Source organism: Belonocnema kinseyi, chromosome 6, assembly GCF_010883055.1.
Source record: "Belonocnema kinseyi isolate 2016_QV_RU_SX_M_011 chromosome 6, B_treatae_v1, whole genome shotgun sequence".
Taxonomy (NCBI): domain Eukaryota; kingdom Metazoa; phylum Arthropoda; class Insecta; order Hymenoptera; family Cynipidae; genus Belonocnema; species Belonocnema kinseyi.
The window spans coordinates 86262949-86267815 of record NC_046662.1 but is presented as its reverse complement, the minus strand read 5'-3'; positions in this window follow the sequence as shown (position 1 = coordinate 86267815).

Genomic DNA, 4867 nt, shown 5'->3' with positions numbered 1-4867 from the left:
AAATAAAGTAAATTTCCTTTTTTACTTAAGTTAGTTGAACTCATTGGTCATCTTAATGACTGAATGTACACTTAATTTAAAAAAAATTAAATTCAAGATTTAACGTAATTGTCATTAATTATTTATATATAAACCAATACTTCTTTGCAATACTTAATCACAGAAAAATATTTTTCCTTAACTGAAAATGCTGAAAATTTGCATGAGAATGATATTCATCATTTGTGATTTAAACAGGCATGTAGGTGATTGAGAATCACAGCAAATTGTAAGAATAAAACATTTTCTATCGCTAACCACAAATATTATGTATGAAATAAAAAATTTGAAAAATATATTGAAATATATATTTAATAATTATAATTAAATTTACAGATTGTCATTAAATTTTTATTGTAATATTAAGCTTCATTTATTTGCAACATGATATTATGAAGAAAATCATTTTTTTCTAAGGAACAGTACCACCTTCCCAATGGTTTGGTCATTTTCGTTACTAAACAATAATAATTGTGAGCTTCTGAAACATTTTTTAAAAGGAATTTTACTATTTACGTGACAGTCGAATATATGAAAAATAATTGACTACTCATCTTGAATTTCGAGACGACGATACAATTGGGTATAAAACCAGTACTGTTATTGTTAATATAAACTTATTTCCTGATGAATATTAGATTGAATCTTAAACTCAATATTTTTTTTCAGTATAATTGGATTAATTATGATGCTGAACGTCCTTTTTTCAAATCTTTGCTTAGTAAAGAGATAAAAAGATATTTTTATTGAAATCAGCAAGTTTGAAATTGTATTCATTTAAGTAATAAATAACACAGAATCAAATTTAAATATGTGGCTTCAAGTTTTTTTAAAGCGTATAGCGTAGAATACTCATAAAAAACAAAACCAATTTATATTGAACTCTTCAAAAATCGTTTCAAATCTTTAACGACACCGAAAGGTAAAAAAAGTAATTATTCAATTAATTTTTTTGGATTTAAAAAGATTTTGGATCTTAAATTATTGGACAAGTGCTAATGATTTTTATCGAAGACAGCCTAACGCGTTTCGTTAGCTGAATCGGTTCGGGCGTTAGGCGTTTGGTAAATACTCAGTGCGTGCATGCGATCTCGGGTTCGTTTCTTAGCACATGCGGATTTTTCAGAGCACTATGATTTAGCGACACAATCAGAAAATTCTGTTAATAATATGTCTAAAAAATAACTGCGAATATCCTTGATATTTATATCACAGAGATTATTTTATTTGTTCTGGTAAATCACAAAACTTATTTTATTCATCTATATTGGTGTGAGATTACAGAGAACCTGCTTTGATGCAACAAGTCCTACAGTAGTATTTTGAGCTTTAAAAGAGCGTCTAATTTATCTTAAATGCAGACCCTACTTTTACGATAAACGTGGAAAAACGGCCGATTTCGGACACTTTCAGCGTCAAAGTAGGGTATAAATTACAATGAAATCGCTGCTTATTCAGAACCTACTTTGAAGCTTCCAGCCCATACTAAGCTAGGAGTTACGGCTTCAAAGTAAGGTCTAAATTTCGACTCGGGTAGACCAACTAACCATTTTTTCAGTGTATAGTGGTAGCTATTTAATTAGTCCCGGTAACACAAATTAAATAGTCATTCCCACGTTAGTAGACATGACTAACTGGAATTAATAAGTTTGACAACTACACGTTCCCCAACTAACAAAAAAAGTTCTCACAACTAAATAAATAGCAGTAACGCTATTTACTGACTAAAATAGTTGTCCAAAACATTTTATTAGTTGTCCCAACAAATCGTTTCTTTTTCAGTGTCAGTGTGCTCAAACACAGAACAAACTGGGGGTTCACTAAAGTTGCGGCTCAAATAAAAGTTGCTTTCGTTTACAACTTGAGCTCCAATAGATACCTGTAGAGAGTTAAAAGGGTTCGTTTAGATCGCTTTTAAAAATAACATTAAGACGAATTCACAAACCAAACGCTTGCAAAGTAGTGGTGGTAAGTCAGGAATCGATTTACAGTTATCGACCGATGACTTGAGACGAAAAGTTTCTTGCATATGAATATTCCTTTATATTTATAACTTTGCTACATAACCTGAAAATGATATTTATCAAGTCATTATATCTATTTTAATTGCGGTATTATTTTGTCATTTAACTATCTTCATTTCGTTATGTCCATCGGAGTTCGATTACATATTTGATTTAAAGTAAATATTGTGTTATTAATTAAATATAATATCCAAGTGGACAAAGAAAAGAGTAGGTTCTTTAGAAATAGGTTCAATTACAATTAAGATCCTTTAGAACCCCAAGGTGGTATTATTTAGAGCTTATTTATCGTTTTGGGTTCCTTTTCAGCGAGTGAGGTTCATTTTTGTTTGGGCTCTTTTGGAACCAAAAATGGGTTCCAATGAAAACCTCAGTTTTTACTGTGAAACTGCGAGCCGCGCGCTTAACGCGCGAAGATTTTTTTTGCCTCGGAAGAGATAAAAATGAGTAAAACGCACATTATGCGCTGTAAAATTAAAATTCATCAGCTGAATGATGTAATGTGTAGAATTACTCCATAAATTTCATAAAAAGATTGAATAAATATCAATATCTTCAGTCAATCTTGTTTACAACTTGTTCCACCACGCTCAGGCTGTATCTGCGTAGAAAAAAAAACGACATCTTAAAAATTTTATTTCACAAAAATTCTGCTGCCTCCCAAATTTGACCCTCCTACACTTCAGCTTATGTAGCCTATATAGAAAACCCGCGACTGCCTGTATCATGTCGGCAACATGAATTACTCGGTTTCGACTTAGCCCCATGCGTCAATTTTGCAATTGGTATCCGAAGGCTAAACTTTCCAGCACTTCTGCACTCTTAGAAACGCTTGCAATTTTAGTATGCACTGAAATAAAGATTAGTTGGGACAACTGTTGTAGTTAGTAAATAATGGACCTGATATTTGTTGGGGAGAGCAACGATGGCAGCTATTGAAGTGTGAAAAATGTAAGAAGTGAGTCAGAATAAAGTCAAAGAAGTGTGTGTTGTAACCATGGAGGATCGACATAAGGAGCCCAAAGTCCTGTACATTGACTTCACCAAAAACGAACATTTTTCTGTCGGATGTACAATAACGCATCGAAATGCTCAATCTTCCCGAGCGCGGCGCTAGTTTGGACTTTGGCACGGTTATGAATGGCCGCCGTCATGGTTTCGTGTAAATATAACCTCAAGGCTCAAAGAAAAATACAGAATTCGTAAATCGTTGAATTAATTTTTTTGAGCCAAGCCAAGATTTTTGGAATATAAAAACTGCTACATTTAAGTGAAAGTTTGGTGCCAGTGCGATAATGCGTAAGCATACTAGATTTAAAACTGGTAAGCTATATACTTATTTTTTAAATCACCATATAATGTAACTTATCTCGTCCATTGCAGGATCACAACGATTGAATGTTTCGTGATGAACCAAATTCTTAACATCTTTTTTGACATAAATAATAATTGATCTATTCAAATAAAATATCACAATCCTTAATATGTGATGCAAACTGTCTCAATGTCAACGATATAAACATAGGCAGCTGCCATACACGGGCACGGAAAGTATTGTAACCATGCCCATACGACAAAAACTTTCTCATTTTCGGTTGCACTACTTTGGAGATGCGTACGGAGATTATGAACCAAAAGGACCTATATTCGGACTTTAAGCATTTTTCATATTTATTTCTACTTCGTACATGTATACTCGCTATAATTTCTATATGTGTAATTATTTCAAAAATATATATTATTCTTGATTAAACATGATGAAGGTCATTGTTTGTATTTTCCACCACCAAAACTATTTAGTTAGATTTAAGAACTATTTTTGTTAGTTGGGACACGAGTAGTTGACGTTACTATCTAATTAGGTAGGCTAACTGCTTCGGTTTGTCAAAATGACTGTAGGCAACGGGAACAGAAAAAGTGCTCAATCGGCTTAGTAAAATATAAGGGAAACATTTATTTGACCTATTTTTTCATTATTAAATCTTTTTAAAACTTGTAAATTCGAAAAAATATTCAATTTTATTTTTATTTTGTTCATTTATTTAAAAATGTTAAAAATGTTCTACAGAAAACTATTTAAATGTGTGAATTAAAATAATTTTAACTCGAGAGAGGTAGACTTCAATTGATTAGAATTAAAATTTCAAAACTTGTATTCCACATGAAGGAATTAAAATAATTTATTGCACATATTTTGTGAACTGATTAGAAGGAATTAAATCAACTCAAAATATGAACACTTTTGCGGAATACAAGGCATCTCTGTGAAGTGTGCCTGTCGGTACAATTACAAAGAGTTCAATATATTGAAAACACGTTCTCTTTTGGGGAATAGGAAACTATGTGCTATGGAAATAGAAATGAATTAGTTTCTGAGATATCCAATTTTTATAATGACATTTTAGACAAATGGGAAAATTGCGCATTCAAAAGAATAGACGATTAATAATAAGTTTAGGTTGAAGGATGAAGCCAATTCGTCTATTTTCTAATTAGATATTGCAAAATTAGCGTAAATTTCAATGTTTTCTAAAATATTCAATAACTTCCGAAATAATCAACATTTTGCAATGTTCGAATTGCAAGAACTGGAAGTTGTAACCAAAAAGTTGGAGAAATTTGAAAACATTTTATTTATAGAAAAATGAGAATCAAAATTAAATAAATATATATTTTGAGGAAATTACATAGAAACTTCATGATTATATGTTTCATATATTTTACAAAAATATTTTTGATACCAAAAAGAATATTGCAATTTTTCCAACTTTTTTGTTACGACTTTATGTTCTTGCAATTCGGTA